A 16,010-nucleotide genomic window follows, 5' to 3' on the forward strand; every position below is an offset into this window, starting at 1 on the left:
CCAATCCGCAGTCTAACGGTATGCTCGCTGGGTCAAAAAATCGATTTCACCTCGAATTTAAGAACCAAGGAATGTTCAGTGTCCTTGAAGGTGGGCTCCATCCAGTTTCTGCTCATATTTTCGATGACATCCAGGAAAGAATTCAACTCCTGGGCTCGACTCATTGTGTGGTACCTACAATAGTGGATTTGTCATCTGCCCCATCGTTCTCCACCCTCCCCATCCCAGGGCAAATGGTGTAAGAAATGAGACGTGGCTGGTGGATAGACTTTCATGCCCCTGCTTTACCAGTGTCATTTCCGCAACTCTGAAATTGTGCCATGGTCTACGGGGCTTTGTTGTAAATCACTATCTCCCACTGTCAGACTGCAGTCTGCTGCACACTGTGGATGCCGGGCTTTCTGCTGCCTCCTGGGTGACTAATATATCTTGTTAAATTGTGCTGAGAAGCGTGCGGAGAACTGTACACCTTCGCTCTTTGTACTGTGTTTGTTTGCTAGCATTTGTGCTTGTGTGTGTGTGTGTGTGTGCGCGCCTCTTTCCATATGTGTGTGAGCCTGCGCCTGTGCATCTGTGTCTACATTTCGTGGCTGAACAGGAAGGTGAGGATGTTACTTTTGCAAATACGTTCGCTAAACTCCACAAGTCTGTCAGGCTTTGTTGGTAATTCAGTTAGATTGCCATTCGGTTAGCTCAACCACCACATAGTGTCGGAGCTGTGAAGCTATCTCTCAGCCACTTCATAATTAGAAAAGCTGTGGAGCCAAGCCACAGTTTGAGGGGGAAGAGGGACCAAAAAAAATGAAAAAACTGTTGGCAGACTGCGTTATTCAACATTGGCAGTGATTTACTGCGTCTCCCACCCCAAAGACACGAATCTAAGTGATTTCATAGTCACATCCGTCCTACTGTGCCATACTGTAAAAAGCTGCACTCGTCTTTTATCACAAGTTCATGCGCTCTTTACTATCAGCTTCATCCAGCAATGTGCATTACATCACACACACACACACACACACACACACACACACACACACACACACACACACACACACACACACACACACACATACCACATCTCTGTCCAACCACTTTGAAAACAGATTTAGGAGTATATTTCTGTGTAATTGGTGTTCTCCTACACGAAGCAGGAAGTGATAATTAGTCATTGTTAAGTGAGGTATAAATTGTCAGATCTGTGTGGATTTATCTTCTCAGCACACAGAGTGGAGAATAGGCCTTTTTCGGAGGGATTTATACAGACTCTATAGGGATGTTCAACCCTCCTGGCCATCGTCCAGCTCGCAAATCCCTTCAGCTGAAACCTGTCGAGAAGCAGCCTTCGCGTGGCTTAACTGTATCCCATCTAATTCTTGTGTCTTTTTTAGTCATAGCAAATTCACTCTGAGACTCAGGTTGACCTTCAGAGGCAAGGTGAGGGCGGACCCTGACAATACGAATCTAATAACCAGAAGTAGACGTCACAAATTCCTGCCTTCTCTGTGAGTCTGTGGGTGAGAAACACGCGTCTCGCCTTATTTTGGTTTCCATGCAATTACGGATCTGACGGCTCCATAAATAGGCGTCTCTGAAGGGAATCTGTCTCATTAGTAAAGGAGCAAGTTAAGAAGTCACCATTGTGGCAGCAGAAAATTTGCTCTAATGGTCACAAGAAGCCTGGAGAAATAAAAGACAGCGTCACGTATTTAGTGGAAGGGGGGGAAACTTCAGATTTGAAAGGAAGAGAAAAAGAGAAGAAAAACAGAGAGACCTAGTTGGCTGGCACTGAAAGAAGCAACTCCAGATAAATATTTGGCACAAGAAAATCTTAGGAGGAATCCCGGAGCACTCGCAGAACAAACAACGTCATGATTTATTATCACATCATACAGACCGTGACTAATGCACTCAAACAATCAAGGTGCATCTACTGAACTACAATGCCCAGGGGTGCTCTCTGCCTCTGACTTCAAACATTCGTAAGCGAGGCACACACACACAGACGGACACACACACACACACATTAGAGCCACTCGCCGTGCACGCAGGCTCAACAAATGCCCACAAGTATCCAAACACGCTCACAGGAGAGGAAAAGAGGGCCGCAGAGATCACCATAGGGGATCGAAGGGTGCTTCAGCACAGACCGCTGGGATGTGATTTTATTAGCTCCAGATGCCACTGCAGAGAGGGCTAGAACCGTTCAATATTACGAGCAGGACACATCAAAATGATGCTGCCCATCTGGAGCACAAATAATGTAATCAGCTCGGGTCACCGGTCATCGTCGTCTGGCCATCGGGTAAACCCACCATCCGGTGACGTCAGCGCTCACAGGGACAGACAGGAGCCGGCCGGCAGAGTGAGACTGGAGCTTTTTGGAATAGCCCCTGAGCTGCTGCACATGCCCCACAGAGGAGAGATATATGTGGGAGAAGAGGGAGATGAAATGTGAGGGGCTGTCTATTGTAATCTGAGCTCTGCTTTAGAAAATGCTGATGGCTGGAATATGTCTATCCCCCCTCCGCCTGTCAAACCAGTTCAGCAATATCGCTTAAAAATGTCTTCATGCGAAGCTCCAGCGCAGCCGGCGCGATAAACACATACATGATGTACTGTATGATCTCCACACACATGCACACATACAGACTGTTTGCAGAGCCTTTAAATATTCAGTACCTGCCATGTTTTCTGTTTGACTTTGATCAGCCACAGATTCGACTCTGTCCCTTTCATCTCAAAACTTCAAACCAGCAAATGAAAAACCTGGACCACAGAAGCTATTCTGGCTAAGACAATCTCCTTTCACCACGCTGCTTTGTGCTATATAGAAACAGGTGGGAAGTTGTTCCTGTAAAAAGGCAAGCAGCGAAGTTAACCCACTATTTTCAGATGTAAAGCTTTTTTCTTTCTTTTTCTCCCTTATCTTCGGATAAGAGGAGCTCTTGTTTGTAATTTTAAAAGCATGTGTGAAGAGGCGTGCTTATTGCAGAATATTCCCCGGGTAGTTTGACAACTCCCCCAAACAACTTCTTGGCTGCCTTCAGGCATATTACCTCAGGCTTACTTTAAGCCAGAGCAATAACTAACATGGAGCAATCTGCAGACAAACAGGAAAGGATGGCGAAACTTTTCCAAGCACAGAATTCAATTTTCAGGATTGTGCAGGGGCTACTGGATTCACCACACCTCTACCCCATCACCATGTCGATACCTGCAAGTTTGGAGTAAAACAGCCAAGTTAATCCCTTTATAGCCTGCCTGCATTATTCAGCGAATCCATTAAATATTTAAAGCCACATCACTGATATCATCTTGTTGTCAATAACGCTGGAGGACATGTTGTTTTTAGAAAACTTGAGTCAACTCCAGGAGTGCCCTCCCCCAGAAAGAGGAAAAGAAAGCAAGGCCTTTGAGCTGATCTCTAACAGCAGAGCAAAAAAAAAGAAGAGGCAGCAGAGCATCACAGTGCGACTGCAGGCGGCTGCAGATAGACAGTCATCCGCCTTTATCAGAGCATGCTGTCCCACCTGCATCGATTCGCATCCCGTGGATTTGCCACTGGCTTCAGCGCGATCATCGGTGGAGAGGGGCGGAAAAAAAGGGAATCTTCACAGATAGATTCACGCGAGCGTCGGGGTGGGGGGTTGGGTTGGGGTGAAGTTTCATACGCGACAGAATAAAAGGCAAAGGTGCGTTGAGAGCCCAGGCCTGCATGATCGCATCACAGGGCAAAAAAGAAGGGAAAATGCGTCGCAGAGGACCTCTGTACCGGGAGGAGCACGCTTCCTTTCTACATCCACAAAAATGAATGAGAATTGCGCACAGAGCCCTTTCACGAAACAGAAAAGTTAAAGAACCCACTGGCCACAGATTGACCCCCGATATAAGTTGAATGAGCAGGCTCTGGACGTGCATACAAATAACTTCGATTCAAACTCATTTCCAATTCAAAGCCCGAAGTTACCCCACTAATTAGTCTCCTCCAAATATGGATTTTCTTTCTCTCTTTCTTTTTTTTGCCCCACTTGCGATTTCATTACAATCCATACAAGAGGAAACCGTCTTATAAAGGCGACACGACTAATTCGCTTTGGTCATATTCCAATATAAATTAACCCCGACTCGGACAATACAGCGCGCCGCAAAGACAAGAAGTAACTGTTCGAGCGGCGAATCGGGCACAAATGAGACAATTTCCCACCGGCGGAGAGAAGTTGCAAGCAAAGCTCACCTGATAATGAAGTTTATTCTAGGGAGGAAATGTTCCCGGGGTGTTGAAGGCGCACGTCGGAGCCAAGTGTGTATCCGTTCGCTGCAGCTTTTTTGTTGCCCGTTGTTCCACCTCAACTGCGCGTCTCAGTCGCGCTGCATCACTTCTCGCTGTGGATGTCAGGGAGGCTGAGAGGCTGAGGGGACTCAACCCTCCCATTGGCTGCCATTCACAAGTCCCCAGCAGAAAGGGAGAAGGGGAGGAAAGAAAGAAAGAACGAACGAAAGAAAGAAAGAAAAAAACAGTGCCACACTCCGACAAAAAACTAAACAAAAGGAAGATGGCAGAAAGGGGGAGATTAGGAGCTCCGGTGGGGCGAGCGCGTTCAAGTTTATTAATAAGCTTGATGTTTTATTTGTGCATCTGCATAATCCCCGTGATTAACAGCTGCAAAGTCATAGGTTGACTGCGGGTTGGGAGTCAATCAATAAATCTTTATATTTGCGAAAGCATCCAGTTAGGCTCGCTGCTTCCTTTAAAACCGTGTAAACCACAGATCACGGCTTATTACAATAGCTAATTAAATGTGAGTAACTGTGTGAACTCAAGTGTCATGCCAGGGCAAATTAGCATGTGTCTTAATATGTCCCTATTAAGCCTACAGCTACTATGCTTATGATAAATTCAATAATATGCATGTATTTTCTTTTGTGCGTCCAACAGAGCTGCAAATGTAAATGTACTTAAAGTATGGCTATGAATCAACTCTATGAACTGAATAATGCTGCTGCAACAATCACCATACACTTACTATTAAGGCACTTCTGTTAATAGCAGCCTGACTTTACTGCTTCTATTACATCCTGCTGTTTCTACCACTAATACCTCACGATTAAATGCTACCGCAGGACTGTCCTTATTATTATTATTATTATTAGTCGAGGCTTCTAATATTAAAACCTCAATCTAATACAGCATCCCTGCTATGAACCCTACCTTTATAAAGGTTATTATTTTCATTTTTTGACACTTCAACTCAGTGGTCATTTCAGAGTCTGTAATCCAGTTTAAAACACTATGACCTCCCCAAATATCAGCTATAGCGATATTTGGGAGGGGGAAACATATATCAGCCTGTAACTAAACTTTCTCAGAGTAACTGTTTCGCTGGTGGGCACAAACATTGCGAGAGCCTCTCCTACCTTGAAAAGAAAACTTAATCTGTGTGGTCCGCTGATCTGCTGCTAATCATGTCAGACTTATATTTGGGGAGGTTTATGTGTTCAACCGGCCAAGACACGATTTTAGCATTTCTAAATATATCTCAATTAAGAGCACAATCAAGTGGGAAGTGCTCAAGCATAAGAGCACTACTGCAAATAGAAAAATGGGCTAAACTGAGCTTTTGCAGCTCAATAGATGCTTTAAAAAATAAATTTCGCTTGACAAAACAACTTTGCAGGATGTACAGTTTTCCATTAAGGCGTTTTTTGTAAGGCCACTTCACTACAAAAAATAAATTACAGAAATAAATAAATACATTTATTAAATCACATGTATATTTCCCCCTGGTCTGCGGTGCTATTTATTGATTTAGACTGTTTTGGCGTGAGTTGCCCAATTTTGAAGATTTCCGCTGCTAGGGATGTCGGCCTTCTCTTGAATATAATGGAAGTAAATGGCACTCACCTTGTGGCGCTCAAATCGTCACAAAAATACATTTTAAAAAATCATGACCCTTTTACTCCAAAATATCCACAAACCTTTCAGTAAGCGGTTTCATTTAGGAAGTATTTTCTTTCTACCAACACCCTTCAATCTTATCACTCCGCAGCAGGGAGCATACCTCTGCTCGTGATGAGTGGCTCGTGCTCAGGAGAGCGTGACAGGATGTAAATATTAATGGCGCCCCGCTTGGCTAAGCTGAAACATTGGCTAGCTTCACTTCTTTTGGTTGTCTAGCGTAAGATACAACAGAGATAAAATGAGATATTTTTATACTAAAACAAAAAAAAGTGGCTGTAATGGTGGCGATGGTTGTGGTGGGTATCCTGTATGACAGCAGCCAAAATATTAAGCACGGCCTATAACAAAATAGCAAAAAAGAAGAGCCATAAAAAAAGCACAATAGGTTCAACAGGTTTAAAAAGACACACAAAGAAGGGGCACAATTAATATACTTAAAACGAGCTCGATAAATACAAATCTGAATAAAATATTAGAACATGTGTAGAGCTGAATATAACACAATGAGCAGCTCAGTAAGGAAAAACACACAAACACAAACAAATCTGGGAATCACATATGAAAAATCTAAATGGGTAACCAAATCTACAAACCAGATTAACTGACCCTTGTTTTTTGGTGACTATAGTACACTTATTTGTCCTATTGTGACTATTATAGTACATAAGGACACTTGTTATAACATATGTGGCATATAAAGTCAGTCAAATCGAACCCCATCAGAATCTATTGCTTATTTTGTACAATAACTTTAGTCTACTTGAAAAATCCATGCAAAATGTAACTTTCACGCTTCTAAAATGTCCAAGTTACAGACCCTCAAAGTGAATCAAAGAATTGGGTGCTTTTATTTATCCACTGTTTTTGAGCTCTCATAACTTCTTAAATACAGGAGACAAGCATGGAAATTTTTCAGGGTTGAAAAACACAAGCGATCTCTTACAAAATGCAACCAAATCCTTTTTATAACCACCCCAAGAGTCACAGTCATGGACTATATCAAAGCTTCAGTGGAAAGATTGCACAAGTTTAGTGTCTAGAACATAAAGTAGTAGAAATAAGCTTCTAGTATTTCATTGGAGAAAAATTCAAAAAATGCAGAAAAATTCAGTGAAGTTTTATGGGTGTAAAGTAGGTCCTTGTTCTAGCCAGTGAATGGTTTCCTTGTGTAATACCTGATTCATCTTCTAGCTTTGTAAAAACACTTCTAGACAATATTTTTTTTAACTCTCTCTAAATGTTAAATTTAGGATTTTAAGTCAGCTGATTCTGATTTAGTTTTAATATAGAATGTGTAAAAGATGAATGTAGCTATACCATGATGTCACCCACAGGAAGTCCCATTATGAAGCCGCTGTGTAGTATTCTCACCATCTTAGTGTTGAGCAAGGGGTACATCTGGCTAAAAAAACAACAACACACACGGTCATTTTGTCTGGCCCTTAGAGTCAATAAAATAAAAATAATTGTCTTGTACAGTATGAAACCCAAAAACCCACCAGGAAGGTGTTTACAGAATTAAAAGCAAAGAGCTGTTTTCCCATAGACTTCAATGGGACTGGAAGCCTTATTGTAGCCACAGATATCGCCCCCTGCAGGCTCAAATTTTCAGGCTCAGAAGCATTCATCTGTTTTACAGTCTACTGATGTTTCTCATGTGATGCCATAGACACACTGCTCGAGAGTTCACTATCATATTGGACATGTTACAATCACTGGTGGCTATGAAAAAACTGCATTCCCTGCTGGCTGGCAGTGGTTCCAGGAGGTTTCTGGCTCTCACTGGATGGAATCAGTTGCAAAGAAGCTGCTGCTGCTGATTGCTTTGGTTGCTAGTGGACTGTCAAGGTTGGCTGCAGTTTTTTTATGTTTCTCAGCAAAACATGTGCTAACTACTTACCTGCTAGTGACGAAAGCAATCACGAGAAGGTTTATATAATATTAGTTGATTGGGAAATACATGCTTCCACTCTCTAGGCCTGTCTGACCTTCTATACGCAATCCTACATTAACAGCATGACTGTCAGGCCTTGAAAATGGTGAAGTCACGCAGTTAGTGGTCACATGTCTGCAATACCTCAATAGGAACAAACCAAATGGCAATGCAAAGGCTGATGTTGTAAAGAATATGTTATTATATTCCAAAGGCTTTGAGGTACATGTAAAATGCTGGTATGTGCACTGAATGCAATAAAAAAAAACATAAAATATATTAAATCACAATCTAATTATGCTGTAACTATGTGCAACTCTTCAGCTGCTATTTACATTCAACATAAATGCAGTTTAATTCAAGTGTAGACTTTCCAGTGAAATAATGTCACGGCTGGCGGAGGGAGCCGTGTGGTGTGGAGGAAAAGGAGGACCCAAGATGCAGCAAACTGATGATACGAGTGATGTTTTATTTACAAAGGTGGTGGTGACAAAAACAGGCAACGAGGTATGAGTACTTTACAAACGGAAACCTAAACTGGGAGAAACTAAGTGACAAACCTGAGACCATACAAAAGGGGTGCGGGGCAGAGAGACGCAGAGACAGGAACACCATAGAACGCAGAGGTAGACGGATGAATGCAGACGAGCCGACAACAGGCAGGAGAACACACAGGGCTTAAATACACACCAGTAATCAGGGGATGAGGGACAGGAGGGCAACACAGCTGGGAGAAATCAGAACTGACGGGACAGGGGAAATGTAAACTGAACACACTCACATCAGACAGAGACCTTCACAATAAAACAGGAAACTCAGACACGGGGAACCAAACAAGACACAGATCTAAACAGACAGCTTCACAAACAGATGGGGTGACACCATAGACAGACAGATCCAGACGCAGACTCAGAGGCAGACCGAATATAACAGAACTAAAACAATCATCATCATGAAAATGATAACAAACTAAAAGCGCTGGGTCACCGACCCAGGACCATGACAAATACAGTGATGAATTTGAATATTTGTGGAAGATTTCACTGTCATAAAGGTGCAACAAAGGCAGACACTCCAACTATAATCAGTCCCATAATTAAGCGACGAAGTCATGAAAGCAGTGCTGTGATGATGAGATATACAAGTAAACAAAGTATGATTTTTTGACATAACAGGATAATTAAGTTATGAGGTAACAGGAGTACAGGAAAAATTAGTAGATATATTCAAGACGTTTATAAGACTTCACAAACGAGGCTTCAAGGGGTGAAAATACATCAAGAAGAGAGCCCAGAGATGCACAGCCTGTTCTTTTATTTATCATTTGTGTCTCATAATTTTCACAACACTTAATGAAGCTTTAGCAAGACAAGCGCCACAAAGCATATGTCATTTATAATAAAAATGTGGGAGATGGGAGAAAAGTCTGCAGGCGTTTATGGTTTTATGGTTTCAAATTTCTCCCTCTTTCTCTCTCTTCTATGTTCCAAGCCTAAGACCCCACGCTGTGCACACGTTACCACCCATGCAGTGTTTGTGTCACGATGACCACTGGCTGCTGCTAGATTCATGAGTTTAATCCCTGGAAGTGCTCCAAGCATCCACTTTGCTGCTGTCCTGTCCTCTCAACCAAACATCAAACTCTTGCCTATAGCGCAAAATGCAGTGAGCCAAAGGGATGTCTGCATTTGGCATCATGTTCTATCAGGAGATCAGCCTGAGATGAATAACCGCTGCCCTTGACTGCACCATTGCCTCTGTATTTTGTGCAGATTATTTAACAGCCGGCCTCCATAAACACATCACAACAGTAAGAAGCTGTCTGCAAACACCAATTCTGACAAATCTTTACTTGTTATATTAATGTGGAAATGCACTTTTTTGCTTTGATCTTTGTGATCTTTGTATTTAATATAAATGAGCAAATAAGAAACATACTGCTGTGAAAATGTGTGCAACAGCTGCCTTGTAAAGGACAGAATAGATTAGAAGAGAAAGCCTAGATATTCATCCTTGTGTGTTATTTTACAGGAAAATGACATTTATAGGGCATGGAGTTAGACAAGGCATGTGGAGGACAGCCTCGGTAGAAATTTGTGCTCCTATTATACCTGACAGCAGAGATACTTTAGGATTGGTCAGGAAAAGAAAAAAAAAAAAGAATTGCCAGGACTCTTTGCTTCTGTGTTTATAGACACCCATACTTCATTAATCTGTGTCTGGCTTTGCCAGGGTCTATCTGAAAGTGACAGAAAAAAACGAGGACACAGTGAGCTATGGTTATACCGCCAATCTACAAGCAGTGAACCAATCCATCCTCAGTCCTCCAGGCCGTCACGCCAGCACAGGCTCCCCCTCCTCCTTTCAGCATGAGTTCTTATCTTGTTTTTGTAAACTCATTACAGTTGGCGATTTGGCTGGCTGTGGTTGTTTGGTTGTTGGTTAGATTTAAGCCTTCTGTGTATTCATTTACACATCTGAGCTCTTGAAGGGTTAGCAATGGATTCAGATCTGTAAAAATAAAGAGGCAACCCAGATAATTAAAAGAATGAAATCAACAGTGTGTCCACAGGCTCCTAACAAAGACACAAATCATTAAAAAAGGAGTCGCAAGTAGAAGTCTGTAGTTTGATTTTGAAAAAAAGTAAACAACTGGGAATTGTAGTAAAGAAGTGTAGTTGTAGTTTTTTATTAAAATAGTAGGAGAAACGTATTCGTTATGGACAGATCAGAAATATTAGGTGGACATTTATTGCCAAAGGAGGACATACAGTATGTGGAACTGTCTTAAAATATATCATTTGGATTGTTATGAGTACAAATCATTTGCCACATTATACTGTATTAATAGTAGTGAACTGAACAGGCCCTGCTGCAGTCCGCTGGCTGTCCAGGAGTCCCAGTTGAGTGGAGTGCAGCTGCATGTTGGAACACTGCATGCCAGTGTAGTCCCACTGCAGGTCCAGCTCGGACAGCTGAGGCACTGAAGCCCAAAGCTGCGCCGGCAGATTGGCGCTCTCCATGCGGTCTCCAATAGCTGCGTCTGTTCTTGCTTTGGTTTAACAGTCCCTCTGGGCTTTTGAAACAAACCTTACACATGCTATTGCACATCTAGCTAGCTATTGCTAAATAGAAAAACAGAAATATAAATCTGAATAAAGATTATAATAATCAAATTTCATGTTATCTGTGGTATCTGTGACTTTGCTACTGCTTCATTACACTCAGGTAGGCATGACTGAGGACTGAAGATCAAACCTGGGATCAGTCATTGGACCAATATGGCTTCAATATTGTATCTAACTGTCAATTGGTTGGGGAGGAGGGAGTGGAGAGAGTGGGGGTAATTTAAGCATCTTAGCAGATTAAAATCTAAAAAAATTCAGTGCTTTTCTGATTTGGTGATGGGCTCTACAGGACTTTCACAGGGGACTGTGCTGTCTCCATTTCTGTTCACCTGTTCTGCAGCAAAATGGAGATTTCCCATTGCTTCTCTGTAGCAAACATAGTGTACTTTGCTATGGTCTGCTGAGGGAGTGACATCAGAGCCGGTGACACAGACAGACTGAAAGCACTGATTAGGAAGGCTGGCTCTATCATTGGTTGCAAAATGGACATCTTTGAAGCTGTGGTAGAGGAGACGTTATCCTCAGCCTGTGGCCAGTCCTGACTCTCTTCTTTAATACTTACTGAACAGGCAGCAGAGCACTGAACAAGGACAGACACAGGAAATCTTTCCTATTATATGCAGTAACTCTTTAGGATATTTATATCATCATTTAAGCTGTTGAATTTTCCAAATATGGGGCAAATAAAGTATTTCCTTTTTCTTGTTCTTTTTGTTAATCTGAGGAGTTGTTGTTAATTGCTGTTTATAGCATTAAACCTGGGGATTTTCCAGTTACTGTTAGCTTCACTGTCACACTGTGGTGTTTTGTGTTGTCTTTGCAAGCCTTTTTTTGCCGTAGCTTTTGAGTGTGTCATAAACTTGTGCTCTGCTTGTTCATTGTTCAGTTCTACAAACCAGATGTGACAGGAATGTGTACCGTTGTACTACAAGGCCTCAGTTATATACAAGTTTACTTTGTATTTGCAGGTGTGTTATGAAGAGTTAGACAAAGAGATTGATATAAACACGAGTTCAACACAAAAGTAGACAGCAACTGTATAGTAATTACTCCTCTTTTATATCTTTTATTTTTCGTAAAGCACTTCAGGGTTTCCACCAGGAGGAGCGGGAGGCAGCCACCAGGGAGGATTTGTCCAATTACCAACGCGAAGAGGATGTGGGAATGCTCCAAATCACAGTTGACTTTGTTCATCTCCAGCAATAAATGATTTAGCCTCCCTCAGTTACTGGACTCAAGTGGATGAATAACAGCTAAACAGGAAAAACAGTATTAAATCACTCTTTCATTTAAAAAAAAAATCTTCCTTGTAGTTTGTTTCAAGCTGGGGTTTTTTAAAAGTATAAACATGGTTACTGTGGAAGCTGTTTAATAACTGATCATCTGCTATAATGTTTGGTTTGCTTTTAAAAAGGCTTTTGACACTAACGTCTAACGTTCCACATCCTCTCCACCTTGATCCAGCGTCTACTGACGTCATTTCTGAGGGAGGTTTTCATGGATTGTCTCAAGAGGTTACCTCAAGTACTTTGCCTCCTGTTTGGACTGTTAATGCTTTACACTTCAAATCAACGATGGATGCTTGGCTTGAGACCGAAAACAAGGGAGTTCCACCAAATCTGCAAGCTTTTGATGAGCATGTGGTTTTAAACTATTACGCGTGAACATTATTTATGCTTTGTGACTTTTGACAGTGCCAACGTGTGCAGGCTAAACCTACTCTCTGCCATGTTGGTCTCTGCTAAAAAATCATGCTGCCAAAGATGTCCCACTTGCTATCCTTCTTCCTTCTTCCTTCACCAGCATTAATTACAGTTTAAGATGAGCAGCGTCAGTTATTTTAGAAAGGCGAAAATAAAATATGCATATAACTGATTTGAAGACTGTTTTTCTTTTTTTACCTTTATTATAAGTGTGTGAAAACAAAACCTGTTTCTCATTTATTCTTATGCACTAAGGCACTCAAACCCAGTGTACTTTGAAAAAGTAATTAATTATAGTTACTAGTTACTTCTTCAAAAATGTATTCAGATCATTATGTATTTCATTCCTTATGTGCTTGTATATTATCAATACAAACAACAGCAGTAAGAAACCTAGTTTTAAAAAGCTCTACACAGCAAATCCAGCATGTCCAAATTAACACTGTCGGATTTGATTTCAACACTATTAAAGTGTCTATATGGGTCCACACCAGAGAGTGTTAATTTAACTCTTTTTGGAGAGTTGGTACTAGGGCTGGGCCATATCATACCGTTCACGGTAATACCGGTATAATGTTGGGCAACGATAAGAAAATGAAATATCGCGATAGAATATGGGTAAAACGCACATGCGCAGTGCCTTTGTTTTCATACGCACATGGCGGAAAAAGCACGGCGGCAACGGAGAATGTGGAGGGCGAAAGCGGCTCGTTGAATGAAACAGATGAACCAGAACTGGTTTGTAAAAATGCTGCAACTTCACTGGTGTGGAACTGGTTTAACTTTCGTCCGTCAGATACACAACAAAGCACTATTTTTGGTAGCGCATGCTAGCGGGCCGTCGTTATTACCGTGTTGTTTGGAAAATACGGGGCATTTAAAATCAATCCTTTGATTTTTCTGGAAATCGACAAAGCCCCTTATAATTCCGTGTGCCTTATGTATGAATTCTGGTCGTGTTTACTGACCTCGAAACGATTTTATGTACACGGCGCTCGAGAATCTGTCAAATGTTTTAGTGCGACTTTGCTAAGCTACGAAGTCGCACTGCTTGATGGATTGTCGGAGCATTACGGCTATCGTAGGCGGAGCCTCGCGGAGTGATACGTACTGTGCTTCAACATAATATTACCGTATTGTGTGTGTATAACCTCTTTTTAAGTTTTGTGGATATTATACATGGTTATGCTGAGGATATGTCGGCCAGTTTCCACTGGAAATGCCTTTTGGTTAAACTGTCAGCGAGGAATTTGCATTTGCACTGTAAAATGTTTATATAACTTTAATGCACATAAAGAACAGCTGCTTGTTTAAGTGAAAATACATTGGTGTTTTTTTGGGGGGGCGGGGGTTTGCACTAATAAAGTTGTGAAGTTGTAAAGTATTTTGTCTAGTGTCAATTATGTCGTCAGTCATATCGTTATCGCAAATTTTCAAATGTATATCGTGATAAATATTTTTGGTCATATCGCCCTGCTCTAGTTGGTACGTTAACTCTGATTTAGTGTTAAACACCAAATCTGTCTGGAGTTGATAATTTAACACTGGGTGTTAAGAGTTTATATATTAACTCTCAAAGAGTATTTTAGTTTAACTACGTAAGAGTTATCTTCTAATTCATTCTAAAAAGCAGGAATTTTACTGTTCTGAACTTCTAGAAATTTCTTTTGGAAATAAACATTTACTAAAAAGATGCAATGGTTTTTGAAAAACATTTATTCTGAAAGATGTAACAGTATACATGTTCTCACTTTCATTAGAATTTTGTTTATCAAAAGGTCTGACATAGGCAAGCTGGTAAATGCAAATAACAGCATTCTCATCACTTATTTCTTCAATACAATATGCATGTCCTTCATTCATCCCTTTGTGGAACTTCAACGCACTTCTGCTCTCCCTCATATTCCATCTTCACAAGCATATCCTGTGCGGAGATTGAATAAAAATTAGTTGACACTAATTAACGGCACAAATAATCCAGTAAACAATTGCAGCACAGTAAAAAAAAAGAAAGAAAAGGAATCCTCTTTGAGCCATTACTTGTGTAAAGTATTTTCCCAAAAGACAAAGACACAGGCAACAGGTAATACTGAACTAAATGTAAAACCTCAACCTTTTTCATTTTTACCCAAACCGTGTGCACAAAACTCTGGAGGGATCTATGCTACCGTAGAATCCAGTCAGGACGTCTGGTACTGCTGTTTGCTCGTTTTTTTTTATGGGCGATCGTTTTCAGGCTTCAAGTAGCACCATTATACCAACATTTCACATTCTAGACATTGTTTTAGGTGTATTTGACCAAAAGTTTGACTGAAAATTCACATGCAAGCTTTTTTTCAAGGCTGTGGTATTTGCCCGCAAACAATACCTTTCAGCTAGCTAAAACAGAATATTATGCTATCACCGAGCAACATGGCTAATGCCTTCCACACAGCTTTGTCTCAACTCCAAAGAGCCACAGAAGTAAAAGCTCATAATAATAATTGAAACAATCTTTGAAAAAATGACTTACCAAGCATGGCAAACAACTCGAATATGTAGAGCAAAATGTTCTGAAACGGCTTCACTTCAGCTTCGATTGAAGCCGTGCTGGGGGCGGAGTCTGTGAATTTACTCTGTTGGTGTCATAGCCCCTCTAGGAGTTCAGAGTTAAGAGGTCAAGAGTTAATGTTTCCATTGTAACACCTCCAGATTTGACATAGAAACACTCATTTTTAACACTCGATTTTAACTACTATCATTTTACACCTCAGAGTTACATTAAAAGAATGTGACTCTGCTTAGAGTAAAATTAACTCAACTTTTGCAAGAAGACTATTAACACCAAAACATTTAACACTTTTGAATTTGCTGTGTATATAGCATTATTATCACTTTGACATTCAGATCAGTCTATTGACCTTGAAGAAGAGGTCAGAGATCAAATGTGACATGATATTTTAAATATTTAGAGCGTACTTTATATTCCGACAATGCCCACCACACATGAAAGAAATGGAGTTTCTAAGTTATAAGGCTTTTTTGTCAGTTTGTGACCAATAAAGCTTGAGGTTGACCGTTGACCTCAATCTACATCCCAAGTTTTTATTAGAATGAATTCAAAATGTATTTTTCTATCGTGTTACAGATAGAAAATACTGGCGCGGGAAGAGGTACCCCTCAGCGCCCTAGTATATACCTACACTATCAGTTTCAAAATCTTATGTCGCCTTGTTCTCAAGTTATCGCATTCACAAACCTTTCAGAAAAACTGACCTCTGACCTTGAGGTCAAGGTTTTTAGTAGAT

The 16,010-nt window shown here is 41.0% G+C and overlaps 1 protein-coding gene across 4 annotated transcripts in view; it reads right to left on the reverse strand.

Annotated features, from left to right (window-relative positions):
* LOC308385600 (cadherin-10-like) overlaps positions 1–6,047 on the reverse strand; it is a 79,135-nt gene extending 73,088 nt beyond the window's left edge. For 2 of the 4 annotated variants that reach the window (XM_080864614.1, XM_080864616.1), the window contains exon 1: positions 4,235–4,847. The gene's annotated coding sequence lies outside the window, so the exon portion shown is untranslated. Of the gene's footprint in view, positions 1–4,234; positions 4,848–5,902 lie in introns of those variants that run through there. The other 2 variants (XM_080864615.1, XM_080864617.1) reach the window with 2 other exon arrangements.
* Between the last annotated feature and the right edge of the window lie 9,963 nt (positions 6,048–16,010).

This window comes from Rhamphochromis sp. 'chilingali' (genome assembly GCF_963969265.1).
Source record: "Rhamphochromis sp. 'chilingali' genome assembly, chromosome: 18".
NCBI lineage: Eukaryota > Metazoa > Chordata > Actinopteri > Cichliformes > Cichlidae > Rhamphochromis > Rhamphochromis sp. 'chilingali'.